Source organism: Oryzias melastigma, linkage group LG4 (genome assembly GCF_002922805.2).
Source record: "Oryzias melastigma strain HK-1 linkage group LG4, ASM292280v2, whole genome shotgun sequence".
NCBI lineage: Eukaryota > Metazoa > Chordata > Actinopteri > Beloniformes > Adrianichthyidae > Oryzias > Oryzias melastigma.
Window position 1 is genome coordinate 9103429 of NC_050515.1, and position 15642 is coordinate 9119070.

General features: G+C 35.6%; 1 protein-coding gene across 1 annotated transcript in view; it reads right to left on the bottom strand.

Moving 5' to 3' along the window:
- Window positions 1–15636, bottom strand: part of adgrl2a (adhesion G protein-coupled receptor L2a) — a 222131-nt gene extending 206495 nt beyond the window's left edge. Inside the window, exon 1 of the mRNA XM_024278248.2 lies at window positions 15278–15636. The gene's annotated coding sequence lies outside the window, so the exon portion shown is untranslated. The remainder of the gene's footprint in view (window positions 1–15277) is intronic.
- Window positions 15637–15642: the final 6 nt, after the last annotated feature.

Below are 15642 nucleotides of genomic sequence, written 5' to 3' on the forward strand. Positions count from 1 at the left end.
AAAAAAAAAAAAAACGATAAACGGCACCCAGCAGCAAGGAGGCGCTATTTTAAAAAACAAGTCCTGAAATCGTCTTGAGGATGCTGTTAGTCCTCCAGCCAGTAGGGGCGCTGTGTTAAAAAAGCACGGGGCCTGAGAATGCCGTCCTGATAACGTTGTTAGTCCTCCAGCCAGTAGGGGCGCCTTGTTAAAAAAGCTAGGGGCCTGAGAATGCGGTCCTGAGAATGCGGTCCTGAGAATGCGGTCCTGAGAACGTTGTTGGGTCTCCAGGCCTGCAGGTTTATACTACTGGTTGGGAGAGGAAACCTGTTGCATTGGTACAAGTAAGGCGGTTACACTTCAAAGTTATTGTTCTGGTCGATTTTGTTCACTTAACCCTAAAAAAACGACAAAAACTGGAAATCCCTCCCTCATCTTCAGGACAGGAGAATAAAAATAGCTTTGGAATTGTGTAAAGTCCTTTAACAGCTTCACAGCCCCCATTAGGATGTTTGCCACACGTTGTGTACAGAGTGTCCGTTAGAAGACAGAAACCAGCCAAATTTCAGTCTTTGTCACCTCTTCCTCCCACTTCCTAGGAGGTGTATTCTTAAAAAAAAAGCTGTGAAATCCTCCATAAGAAATCTGAAAAGCTATTATGAAGCAAAGGGTGATAATAAAGTTGCTATGACCACACCCACACACACAAACAAACGCAATGATCCACTGATGATTCACCCCTGTGTGTGTGAGTGTGTGTGTGTAGTTTCCAACTTTGAACAATGAATATCCCTTCTCAAATGTACTTTGTTGATTTTTAATTCATCAACCACCCATGCCTTTGTGCCAAACCTTCCCAGATGCCAGAAATTGTTACAATGTGGGCAATACTTCATTGCACTGTTATTAGCTCATGTATCAACGTTTACAGCACAACACATCGATTGTTCTTGGTGGACAGAAAGATTTAAACTGACCAAGGCAGGCACTAGATACGCCGTAATGATCTCTATTATGAATTATCTACATTTCTGTGTTAGTTTACCTCTAATGGGCCTTATTAGTTCTCCAATCCTGACTCTAAGTGATTATGCTTCAATCCCACTGTTGTGTTTATGAGTAATAGTGCAAAATCGGCTTTGAAGGAGCTCGGCTTTCCTGTCAACTTGGGACTGTTTTTAATGGAGGGAAACATAAAAAGCACCTTGCAGCCTTTTTTCACCTAATCCGAACATAAAACATTTACTGAACAACATGGTGGTGGTTCTGGCCTTCACCTGGTAAGCAGGTACTAAGGATGACTGATCCAAGGAAACAGGTTTACAGAAGAATGTAAAGATGAGGAATGTAAAGCTAGATACTGAAAACCCTCTACAGGCAAATCTTTTGTCCTTTAAACATTTTGATGACACAGTATTGTATCTATTTATTGGATAAGGACAGATATGAAAACAGACATTCTATGACGAGCAGTCCATTTCCATATCAGAATGCCTTTAGTCGTAGCTCATTTGTCCTTAGCTGGGATTTTTTTTGTTTTGCAATTACAAATATAGATAAAATGAGAATAAAATACCAAAAATAAAACAAAAACAATTATTGTTAAAATTGCAAAAGCCAGTTTAAAAGACACAGGGAAACATCAAAATGATAAAAAAAGCACACAGCAAATCAACCTGCTAAAACACTGCTGCTGATATAACTAAGGCTGTTTGTTTTTTAAAAAGAATAAAATTGGATGCAAACTTTTTACAATAAGCCAAGATTTTTTTAATCCTGAAGAACCAACTGGGTCAAATTTGGTTGTTTTTTTTTGCATTTATATATATGGTCTGCAGCAGTGCTTCACTACAAGAACCACATTGTTTTGCAATTATTTAGTCTTAATCCATATTTAAGTGAAAATGTCACCTCTACCAAACAGTAGAAAACTCCCCAAAATTTTCAAAGTTCCCTATAGGGCTAAAGATAAAAGAAAAAGTCAAAACCAAAATTCACAGATATCCAAATTAAGTATTGAAATTATAATGGGATGGTGACAGGACCCAAGGGCTTGGCGCTATTTAATGGAAAATGTTAAAATCTGGTGATTTTAACATTTTCCAACAAAATGGTTAAAGAAAAATGTTGTCTTCACAAAAACACATACTTGCCGTAACATTTTACGACGTCTATTTGTGACTCCACTGGGTTCTGATGATGGAAAAGTGGATGGTTCATTTAAAAAAATTACATTTAAACACGTTTTTTTTTTTGGCAGAAATTGTTTGACCGCAATGCATTGTGGTCTATATTCGCTAATGTAGTGAGCATTGTTTTTAGTTTTTAGCAAAGACTTCTGGGAAATTCTATTTTAGAATTGTAGATTTGAGCAGCACTACAAAATGGCGAACACCTAAACAGCGAGTAGTGAAGGAATTTGGAAAATACCACAAAATAACAACTTGTGTCATTGGGAAACGGCCGCCATCTTTAAATATAAATACAAACAACCAAAGATGATATTCAGTACCGTAAACAATATTTACTCCAAGGATTTTGGATCTGTCACCTCTTAACTCCTCGAACTACATTGGGAAGCTACTTAAGGAAAAATGATGGAATTAAAAGTTGTTGATTTTGAACAGCGCAAATGAGATGTTTCTCTGTTGTTTGTCCACTTTTTACTAGAATATTGTGAAAATTGAATACATGAGTTATTGTTCTAAGCTGAATAAAATAATATGACATATTAGGAATGTGGTTCATCAGGGTAAACTATTAAAATGAGTGGAAATTAGAAATGTAAATTGTCCAATAAATTAAAATATATAGACTGAAAATGTACAAAGGTCAAGCATAAAATAAACAAAACTATAACACCTACCAGTTCAGGTTAAGCCACATTTATAATTTTCATTTTTTGTTATTTTTTTCAGTGATTCATCTAGAGGCCTCAAATGTGTCAAAGTACCAATCCACCAAAACACGATAATTAAAATATTGCAGCGGTTGTGATAATCTAATGTTTGTAATAAACAACATTTTGAGGAAAATCTCATCAAAAGCAGGGAGAGTAAATATTTCAAGCCAATATTTATTGACAACAAAAACTTGCTTCAATTATGAAGCGTAATCCAGCGATAATTAGACATCTCCTTGAAAACATTTGCAATTGCAAATTAGTCCCACAAAATGTTGCTTCAGAGACGAAGGCCGGTATTAAACTATATGAACACGATGGCCACGCGCCAAACTGGTGACTTACCTGATAACTTCCCACATTTCATCGCCCTAACATTTCCTAAATTATCAAAGGGAATGATAAAAAATAGAAATAAAGAACCTTGACCACGACTGGATCTTTGCGAATAATTCAAAATATGTTTCAGAACAGCACGCCAAAGCACACAGCTGATTTATGCTGCATTAAAGTTTCACTTGCAAAGCCAAAGCTCATTTTTGGATGGCAGCCTATAAAGGACAACCTCCCCATCTACTCACATATCTTAGTGAAAAAACTGATGACTAAGACTTTCCCGAGACTCCAGAAGTGCACAAGTTCAAGAATAGTTCACTGGTGCAGGTTGCTGCTTACCTGTTTCTCTGTGTTGTTTATTCTGCCAATGCCAACCCCCCCATTCATTCTGTCACTTTGATGGACTAGAAATAATGCACACGTATTGTTTGTGGAAAGGTCCAGGATATCAAAAAGTAATAGATTACAGCTACGGCAGCCCACACGAGTCATTATATTTAATTAGACCCACCTTTTTTAGCCCATTAGCAGCAGCTGGGTTTGAGTCGGCACTATTTGTCAATCCCTACTGCTGATTAACATTAGCATCCTCAAACTGAAGGCCATTAGAATTTGCAGCATTTTCCAATTCATCTGCACCGGAGTGTCAGCCCCCCCGCCCCCCTCCACATCCAGCTGAATGGGTTGCCAGTGCAATGAGGGGCTAATAGAGACACTTCACCTGAATGTATGCTGCCAAAAAAAAAAAAACATCTCCCAGAAACTCACACAGGGAACATCTAACTGCAGCTGGGATATAAATTAAATAATATAAATGTAATACTAATGTTTTGCATAGAAAATAAAGTCAAGTGGGACTTCTGTATCTTCTGACAGACTACATTTTAACCAACAAAACAAATCGATTTTTTGCTAAAACATGAAGTAAAGTTGGACCAGATCATAGAATACTGCAACTTATAGTCTCCAATCATCTTCTAATCTATTTTAAAATTGTTCCAGGTCGCTTTTTTTTAATACTAAATTAAAAAAAATGTTGCTTTCTAGGAAATAGTTTATTTATTCATTAGAAATTCGCTTCTGACTGATGGGCGGGGCTGTTAGCACAGAGTAAGCCTGCCCCGACTTCCCATCATACCTTTGTTTACACACATTCCTGCTAGCTTACATTCCCTCACAACCCCGACCTAACATTAGCGGTGCAACAAAAATGGTGAGGAATATTAGAGATATCCAGATGCACAATTTTGAGCCAGATGCCAGCTCGGATGAGGAAGCAAAGGAAGAACCTCTGGTCACATATAAAATCTCTAGTCGGAAGCAGAAATTTCACAACTTTAGGAAACCCTTTCAAAAATGATATTTTAAAGACTACCAGCTTTTAAGCTTTAAAATGTGAAAAAAAAAAACTAACTTTTTATCAGTTTTATGTGCAAGATGAGCTTCAAATAGGACAGAGAACGTTAATCATTTTATTTCTTTCAAATCAATATTAACAAATGTTCAAATTTGTTTAGCTACACTTGTTTACTTCTGGAGAAAAAAGTCATGGAAAAGTCATAGAAATGTTGTTTCTATTATGATCAAAATAAGTGTGAGCAAAGACTTGCTAATAGATTGAATAGATTTTTGATTTAAAAAATAGGTTCCCAGTGATGTTTTAATTAAGATTAAGACGTTTTTAACCAAAATCCCAGAACCGTCATGTTGATCTGAAGCCTCAGTTTCCAAAATCTCCTCTGAGGGGGCGTGGCTTTTGGAGCTAAGCTGAATAGCCCCGCCCCTGATTCCCTCCTGTCTGATTGTAATAGCTCTGTGTCTCGCTAGCGTAAATCTTCACGGCTGCCACATAAAAATGTCCATCAATATGGGTAATGTCCAGCCGTATGGTTCTGATCCGGATGTCAGCTGGGACGATGAAGTGAAGATCTTCATGGACAGAACTTCCTCCAAAATCCTGATTCTTTCTCCTTCCAGTTCACCAAAGACTCTTTTAGCTAATTCTCCAATGTTTATTGACTGTGATCAATACATTCAATCATTGGTTTCTCAGAGTTCTTGATAAAATAATCAAAGCTAACATCAAAATGCTCTTTCATTGATCTACAATCCTTTACAACTGCTGTCAAATGAGCCGCCGTTCACATTTCCGTGGTCACATCAAGAAGCTCCGTGGAGTCTGGTGGAGATTTTCCAGCGTTCTCAGTCCTGCTACCGTAAGTATTGGATAAAACTCACACAAAAATCTAGTGACGGCTGATTTGACCACGGAAATGTGAACGGCGGCTCATTTGACTGCAGTCAATGGAAGGAGAAACTCTTGGAAATGCAAAAACAAAAGGATTTCTCATTAAATTTGTTCTCTTTGATAAGAAAAATGCCACACATACGTCTTAAAAACTCAAAATCTAAACGGTGAGAGTGCGGCTGTAGCTGGGCTCCAGAGCTCAGACCGGTAGAACAATCAGCCTCACCCCCGGGACAGCCCCGTCATCATCAGTGGAGTCTGCCCAGCACCACGAAGGACTGATGGTCTCAGATCAGTTGCAGTACAAGTATCCAGCTGATAGCAGGTTACTCTTTAACGTCAGACAGACTTCTGTGGTGCTGGAGGGAGAGCTGCTGTTGATCAGCATTTGTTGCAAAAAAAAGGTTCAACGTGTAATCTTCATATTCTTTTATTGCTATGTTTACAACCTAATGATGACATAGATTAAGCTTTTTATGAGGTCCTATTAAGTTAAACATCTGTTTGTGTGTTTTCTCATCTTAAGAATTTCCTCCAGGGAGTTTCCTTTCAAGCGTTTACATTTCTTTGGAAGAGGAATCCGTCTGCACACAGGCCGGATTATTCATATCTGGTTTTCCTTAAATGCTAGATAAAGCAAAGATATATATTTTTATGTGTATGATAAATAGGGGAAGATGTTGCTGCTCATACCTGCCCAACTGTGGCTAATTTTTCTTCCTGTTACTTTAAGGCTAATTTAATAACCTAAAACTCATTCAGTCAACTCTGATCCTACTGTGCACCCTAATGGCAAAAATATGTGTAAACACCTGCACTAATTACCTTCTCGGGCAGATTATTTATGAAATACATTATTGCATGCGCAAAACGATTCATTGGTCAGAATTCTGACCAATTTTTCACGCAACCGTCCACAAATTTTCCAGCTCTGGGGAGGCAGAGCTTGTTTTCACCATTATCTCCAGTTCATTTTCAGGGACTGTTTGTTGCAAGAAAACCAAACAAGATAATCAAACAGGCAAAGATTAGCATTGCTGTGTGCTCTTAATCAGACCGCACTGATTGTTTATGTTGGATTTTATCTGATTAAAGTGTTTGTCGTCTCATGGAGCTTTCAGGTCTTTCCTTGTGAGTTCTCCTTGAACAAATCGTGGCAGAAGCCTTTAGCTGGAATTTGTGGCTAAGATCTGCCTCCTAAATAGTTTCCTTTTCTAAAGTTTGTGATAGAGTCTATTGACTGCACTGCAGGTGCCGGGTAGAGGACAAAATTAGCACGGCACTGAGCCTTGAGTGTTCAGGAGGGCTAATTGAGCCAAAACTTCTCAGAGATAGACATCTCTGATTACATTACATCAGTGAAATATTCTCGCCTCACAAGTGAGCTGATACTGAGGCGACAACGAAGAAGCCAAACTTCCACCGTGATTAACACAGGGAAATGATTTTTAATAACTGCTAATTATCTGTGTTTTTGTTATCTGGTGCAAGAAGTTACTGGGAAGAAGCCAAATTGATTCGGAAAATTTTGATTTATTTCCCACCATAATGATGAATGAACCTAATTTGAGGAGTCAATTAGAATTTACCAATATCAGTTCGATGAAAATGAGACTGATTATAGATTTGAAGATCTCTGCATTAAAATTTGAAATTATTTAAAGTAATCACATAATTAAGTTGTATTGACAGCAGACGTCTTTTTCTTTATTTAGAGCCAGACGTCAGTTTTTTTTTTCTGCTTCCCATCAGTTAATTTGACATTGCATCTTTATTTTTAGTGTTACATTGAAATAAACTGTTTTTGCATGAAAAATGCTTAATTTAATACTCAGTAATCAACACGACCATATCACAAGCTTTGTGTTGATGACATCCTGTTTGCTACAGTTCCATGAAGAATAATGTTTTTAAGTCAGCCAGTGCTGTGTTGCACTGTAAAAACAAAAATAGTCTTTTTTTTTTATTTAAAATTTAAAAAAATCTTTAATAAGTAGAAAAAATGCAAAGGGGTGAAAAAAATTACAGTGCGAATAACTTTTATTTTGAGAAAAAAATTAGTCTGTAAAACACTCTGCATCAAAGAATTGATAGAAGATTTAATGCATTTGGAATTAAGATATATATAAAAAAAAACTTTGATGAAATCCAAAAAAAAGTTTCAGAATATACATATTTCCTTAAGATAAGTCGGATGATTTTGTCACTTTTTGCTCTAAGCAATGTTAGTTTAATGCAAAAATATGGACACTAACCTTGCTACAAGAAAAAAAAAAAATTATTCCTGTCTTGTGAAAAAAATACAAATTATCAAGAAGATTTTTCAGTATTAAAATATCTTAAAAGGGTTATTTTGCTCGTTAAAAGAAGCATCATATATAACTTGTTCCATGTTTTCTGCCCTGCAGTTCCTCATCACTCCACTAGGGGCAGTAGAAGAGCCTTTCCTGCTCATTTCAAAATGGCTGCTTCCATAAATTCACATTTAGTATGGTGAAAATAAATATGAAAACACAGAAAAAAAACTAAAAAAAACTAAAAAAAAAAAAAGTTAAAAAAATAAGTAAAACTTTTTCTAAGTTGTGTAATTTCTTGTTGTCATTTTGTGTAAAAAATGATAGTCCACCCTTAATATTTAGCAATTGTAACCCAATCATTTCCCCTCGTTTATGTGGCCTATAGACAATAGCCAGCGGGCAAAAAACCTTCAGAATGAAAAAAACAAATATCTTTTGAGAAGTGTTCAGAAAAAAAGGAGCTGTCTTCAATCTGAGCCACTCATATTAAACATTGTGCAACTTTAATATAAAGAAATAATTACAATGTTTTCATTCTTTCAATTTAAAAAATGATAGCCAGAAATTATGTTTTCTCACCATAAGGTTTAGAAAATAAGCAAAATTCTTCCTGCCAAAAAGGTTTGAAATTTCGACGAAGCAGCCATTTTGAAATAAACAGGAGAAGGCCGTCTACTGCCCCTAGTGGAGTGATAGTGAACTACAGTGCAGAAAACATGGCCCAAGATTTAAACAATGGGTTTTAAGGAAATTTTTGATCATGCTATTGAGATATGGGTTCTCAGAAATATATGTGTCAAATTTAGCATCAATGGTAATCTAGGGTTAAGATTTTTTTGCAGTTGAAAAAAATATATAATTTTTTCTTGCAAGTCTGAGTCTTTTTACTATCTTAAGATTCAGTTTCTATTTTTTGAGTTCTAAAAAAATGCAGCAACAGTTCGCATCCCAACACACGCTTCAATCAGCACAATAAATATGCTTTAAAAATATGTGGAGCCTTCTTGGTAATCATTTTGATACAATCTTTTGTGTACTTTGCTGCATCTCAGATTGACAAAAAGTTGATATTCCAAAAAAATCTGACATAAAAGGACCACTTTGAAGCTCTCCCAGAAATAACTAAATAGCTTTTCTATTTTTGATGTCTGTCTACTTTAGGTTAAGTAGGTTCTAAAGTGGGTAGGAAAGAAGAAAAATAATGTTTTGGAGATGGGTCAGCTTTGGCATTGACAGATGTTCAATACTAATGAACTCTGATCAGAGCTGAGATGGAAAAAAAATAAAAACCTCAAAGGATAGGTGGTGGGGGATCCTAAGAATCAATTTGAAATTCAAAAGCCATCCCGAAATGGATGCAAGCACCAATTATGCACTATCTGAATGTTGCAAGATCTGTAAGTCACATTTCCTGCTAAGAGCAGCAGTTGCTGAACCGCAAATCACAAAAATGTGCTTGCTTTGACTCTGCAATTATTGGCTGGGTGTAGCCATTCTCCAGCAGGTGACAGCCAGTCAAATGTGACTGAGTGCAATATTATCCCACAGACACACTCTCCCCAATTTCAGGCAGAGGATGATGTGTTTGAATTATTGATACATTTTCAAGGTTGAGTGCATCACGCTTTTTAAGGGACTCTGAATGCAAAGAAAAGGAGTGATAAAAAAGGAAGAGCAGTCACCCCCCTCCACTGCGCTGCCACAAACCTCCTGTCAATCACCTGCGTCTTCCACCCTCGCTAGTAAACAAGACCCCGACATGCTTTCACTCCTTCACTTGAGGGAGTAACTCGTGCTGCATCGGCGCCAACAACGTTCTGGTCAGTCGTGGTCGGTGGAGCTCGGCTAAAAGGGCAAATCTGTTCATTTAGCAGCTGATCTGCATCCCTTTCTTCTGGTCGGGAGCTCTGGGTGCTGACCACGAGAATGAAACTGAGTTTAAGTGGCCAGAATGAGCAGCTGGGCTCTGAAGAACTGAGACGATATCTGGGCGGAGCTTGGAGTACTTCAATCTGGAGTTCAGAGCCTTCCGGAATATTCTCCCGTTCCACCATTCATATCATTTTGAAGCCTGTAGATCCACTGCAAATCTTACACATCAGCTAAAATCTATATGGTATATTTTTAGAAATATTTTTTTAACGGTAAAGACAGGGGTCTGTAACCTTTAACACTTAAAGAACCATTTCTTATGGACGAAACTCAGAGAGAGACACAAGTTTCACCTCAAAGTTAGAAAAACACACTATGTTTTGTAGTCATTATGTGATTCATTCATAAAATATAGCTTTGCAATTTAAAAAAAAATTACGTTTTTCTATATATAACAAATTTAACTTCTTTCACTTTTGACAATTTAAGATCCTTTCAAAATAAAACACATCCTGTGTTTAATCAGATCCTCCAGCAGCAGCAGATTTACTTTAATTAAAAATGCAAGAAACATGAGAGTTTCTATTTTTTATCAATTTTGTGTTCTTTCATCCTTTTTCTGCTTTTGAAAGTGAATTAAAACATGAGGATATAAGTGTAAAATCCAAATTATTTTAAAATCGATACATGTAAATGCATTAAGATAATGTGACTCATTATCAACGACTCTGACAGTAGATTAAACTTTTGCTAACATTTTAGGTCTAAATTAGTTTAATTACTTAATTTTGTAAATGCTTAGTAAGCATACATTTATGGAGCCAGATTAGTCTCATAATTCAGAAATGCACAAAGTTTGTGTATACATATTATACATTTTCTATACATTTTTTGGCACAATTTTTTTAGTTTTTTCAGCAATCCTGGTATTAAAACATTCAGCTTGTTGAGGACATTACTGCTTGAATTTATTTATATACTTTACAGTTTTTGAAATATTGAGCAAATTATGCCCCATAGAAAATAAATAAGAAAGTCTTCACCTTTTATAAAAAAGTAGACTAGCAACAACCCTTTAAATATATTCATGGTCTATGTTTTGATCTTTTATAGTAATAAAACAAAAATGGAGTGTTACAAATATTTCAGCAACATGCTAACGTTTTTGGCTAATATAGCTACTGGTGTTTTTAAAGGCTAATTTAGAGTTTAGCTTATATTTTAGCTACAGGCTAACGTTTTTAGCTAATTTGTTATATACTGTGTTTTTAAAGGCTAATTTAGAGTTTAGCTTATGTTTTAGCAACAGGCTAACGTTTTTGGCTAATTTGTTATCTACCGTGTTTTTCAAGGTTAATTTAGAGTTTAGCTTATGTTTTAGCAACAGGCTAACGTTTTTGGCTAATTTGTCATCTACTGTGTTTTTTAAGGTTAATTTAGAGTTTAGCTTATATTTTAGCTACAAGCTAATGTTTTTGACTAATTTTTTTTACTAAGGAATTTCAGGCTTTTTTGGAGTTTAGTTAATATTTGAGTAACACAGTAAATACTTTTGCCAAATTGGCATATATTGGGGATTTTTAAGCAATTTTACTACAAATTTTTAAAGAAATTTAGGTCAACTTCAGTGCTCGTTCATAGTTCTTTTAACAAAATTTCCAGTCTTTTAGCAAATTTAACATTTTGGTAATAGTATTTGAATTTACAGCAAATTTGTTGTAATTAAATAAAATTGCATCACCATTTTCAGCAAAAAGGTTCAGCATCATCAGCAAAAAGCATTCACTAGGATTATTGCAGGTAATGCGACTTTTCTAGTTAATTATTTAAGAGCAGCAATGGAGGGATAAAATGTGGATCCAGAGCCTCAGGCTGCAGACCCGTGGTATAGACTAGCAAAAAACAAAATTATTATTATTCCAGAATTGTGTAATATCTTGTGGTCACCTTATTTTTATAAAAGTGATAGATCATGCTTTAAATTTAAAAGTTGTAACCCAATCATTCACGTGGCTTGTAAATTAGCCTGAAGGCAAGACACCTTTGTTAAAAAAAAAAAAAAAAAAATCATTTGATAATTGTGAACTTATCCTTGAAAGTGACTCTCCATATTGAGCTCCCGACAACTCAGAGTTGCAAGCATAATGTGTCTGTGTTGTCAGCCATATTAACAAAGTGAACACATCATTAAACAATGTCATTAGCCACCGACTCATGCTAATGTCTTCGTTTAACTATCAATGACGCCTAGCTTACTGGTCTGAAAGGGAAATCTGTTTTCTGGATTATTAGGCCAAAATAGAAATTCAGTAAGCACTTTGAATGTTGTTGTGCTGCTCCAAAGGGTGGGACACTGCAGTTAAATTGAATTGAAATAATTCAAATGGCAAGGATGGGCAGAGCAGAACTACTTTTAACTCTTTTTATTGACTTATTTGTAATGGTTTGGTGCGCAGTCAATAAAAAAAATAAATAAAAAAATAAAGGTCTTGCTTTTATTTTCTGACTTGTGCAGTATCCCATTCAGAATGCCTATCTAAATGCTAATAGGAGAAACAACTGTTGAGATTTCCTCTGTATAACAAATGTAGCAATTCGCTGATTGCTAACCTTGCTAACTCCTGTAATTTTGTGTTGCTCTAGATTAAACCTTAAATTTAGACCATACTATTTATCTTAAGATGCTTTTAGTGTATTACTGATAAAAAATAATAATAATTTTCCAATTTCCCTTTTTATTAAGCTAACCTGAGTTAACTCCTGAGCTGTTTCTGGATTAAATAACTCAGGAGTGGATGGATATTGACTCTAGTGCTAGCAATACTAGCACGTACACCACCACGTAGGTTTAAATGAGACTTTAAATCATTCAACACACAAATATTGTTGGCTTCTGCTGCTTGAGTTTTTTTTTTTTTTTGTGATTTTCATTTTCAGTGATAATATTAATCAGTTTTGGCCTGCACACCCTAACAGATGGCTTTGATAGCTTGCTTGAAGCAGTCCAAAATTCCACACATAGCGCTACAGTAAACTAAACATCCATCTTTGCCTCCACTTGTTCCATTCCCCATGCAAAGTCATTACACACATGGCTTCAGGGAGCGATTCCCTGTCACACAGCCTTTGCCTTTCAAGGATTTGGATCCTTGTCATCTGTATTTTGTAAACGAGTCAAGTGACACTAATATTACAGGAGTGTAACGGCTTTCAACCACCTTGAACAATCTGACATTTCAGAAGACATTTTTTTTTTTATCTGTTCAAAATGATTTTCAATAAGTAAAACATTTTACAAGTCTTGTGAAACGGTCCTGAACAGTCAGACTGTGGCATTCCGCTTTGCAGACTTCACTCTGACAGTGAAGGTAAAATAAAATTCTATTACTATATATTTACAATTTAATATTATTAATGAAAAAAAGTCACCAAATATTTAAAATAAATACAAGTCTCACTTAGCTTTTCTTGGTACCGCATCTTTTATATTTTACCATGTTTTATTTCTCTTTGTGTGATTTTATTCCAACCAAACACTCTGTAACAAAGATGCTTGTCAAAAAGCAGTTAAAAATAAGCCTGACTAAAGATTTGTAGAGTGTGAAAGGTCTATAAACAAAGACTCAGGGTGTGACAAGAAACTTGATAAGATTGAGAAATGATTGCTAAACAACAGACTGTACAAAATCAATAAGGAGTGTGTCACTAAACTGTCACTGTGTACATTTACTGACATGAAGTAGTATTCTGTGCATTGTCACTTTTTTGACAAAAGGAATGGTGAAGGCGTGTAAAAGCAGGAGAGTTTGGGATTTGACTGCATTTAATTCTACTGTTGCCTGTAAAGAGGTGGGTGATTGTTGCAGATTTTTTTAGACAAATGTGATAAACATTTACGAGAATAATTAAATTAATGACAAATTTCTAGAAGAACAAAAAAGTGATGTTTTTTCTCTATTTTTTAATAACAATATTAGCTAGTTTGACCCTTTTCTTTGCTTATTTTTACACTGTTAGCACCCATTTCTGAGTTCAAGAATACATTATTTTTGTGGCAAATGCTGTAGTTTTTTGAAAGTATTCAGGCATTTGTGGGAAATATGTATTTCGCTCCAAAGACATTGACATTATTCCCCCAACCTAGCTGTTCGTAACTATTACGATCACAAATTGGACACAGCTTTATGAAATCCCGGAAACTGGGCAGAGAGAGACTGGTGGGCAGATGGGCAGTGGATAAAGTCTTTTATTTTCTCCACTGAGCAGCTCCACACCTTGGATAATAGGAGCCAATTCAGTTCAGCCCATAAAGAGGTTTATCAGTTCCTGTCAGCATGCCCTGCAGGGGTGAGACGACAAATAACAGGGTAGTGAAAAGAAAAGTAATAGGAGCCCAGCTCCCTAACCTGTCCACCGTCCGCCAATAGCCATCTGCATTTTCAAAAAACACTCATTTCCGCACACGACTCGAGACAGAAGATTAGAGAGTTAAAAGTTGGGTTTGTGCAGCGTTAGAAGGAGATACGGAGGACACGTGATTCCAGCCGTTGGAATGGGTGGATTCCTGATTCGTCACTGCGAGAGTTAGCAGTCGTCTAACTTTATATGGATTTAACAGCCAAAAAGAATACTAGTTTTAAAAGCTGTTATCTAAAAACTATAGCATGTGGGTATATGGACAGTAGAAGCAATTATTTTTTAATTTCCTATTGAAAATATTTAAAAAAAGTAAACAATGATGGAAAAATCGGTATATTTAGCTGCATTAAAATCCAATAGCATTCACAATGTTGGGATTTTGGGATTTTTATTATAGCTCTTGTTTTTTAAAGTGTAACATTAGTCATGAAATTTAAGTATCTCCCTCGTCTTTACAATAAAAAAAATAATAGAAACACTTCAATGTATATTATCCAGCATCATAGCTAAATTTCAAAATCTTTTATTTTGAAAGGATTCCTGGATTGATTTTCTAATTGACTTAAAATGTAAAAAAAAAATAAAGTTTAACATTTTTTTTTCATTTTTTCTTCTTAAAGGTCACCGATTATTTTTTTTCTATTTTGTTTTATTTATTTAACAATTCAAGAATGCAAAAAAAATCCAAATTCTGTTTGTGCAGATTTGCTTTAAATTTCTCATTTTGAAACGCCACAGAGTCTTGAGACTCCTCCACTGCGTTTGCCTCATGCTTGCTGGAATAAATTGGTACCATATGGCACGATGACAGGATCACTCAATCTTCTGTGTACCTGAACACCACATTAATCATTTTTGGGGGATATTCTTTCCCTTTCATCACACAGGAATTTCCAAATATCCCCTGCCTTTATTTCTCTCACACATGTAGTGAATTTACATACACAGACTACACTCTGCTCTTGTTAGAAGCCAGACCATCTGACTGAGTTAAAGCAAAACAAAAAGTTAAGGTTAGGTGTCAGGTGAAACTTTTTTTTTTTCCTCAGCATACTGAATCCCTTTTTTGCTTTTAAGTTTGAAAACATGAAACATTTATTTAAATATTTTACACTTAAAAAAATAAAAATATATAATATCTTAGAATTAACCCTCTGAAATAAAGTATTTTTTTTTTTTAAAAAAGGCACAACTTTTATGTTTAATGATTATATTTGCACCTACCTTAATTGAGAGCCTATGAGGAAATTCCATGAGTATATGCATGAGCATAAAGCTCCTTCCACTAATTCAGGCTAAGAGTTTTTCGACACAGAAAGGTGAAGAGAGCAAAAAGGAGTGAAGTGGCCCAGAGGTGAGGGAAGGAAAAAAACTGAGAGGAAAGAGAGGGGGAGAAATGGAACAAAAAAGAGAGAAAGAGTGGTCTTTACAGGAATGTCCGCTTGATGAATCAGACATGTCTTATTTGTGGGCTGCACTGTCAGAGAATTTGCATTGATTATTTTCCCCTCAACAGATACATTTAAATCAATGTGGCAAAGCGCAGCCAGAAAAGTGTGAGAAAATGTGCGTGGCACACACTGGAGCCT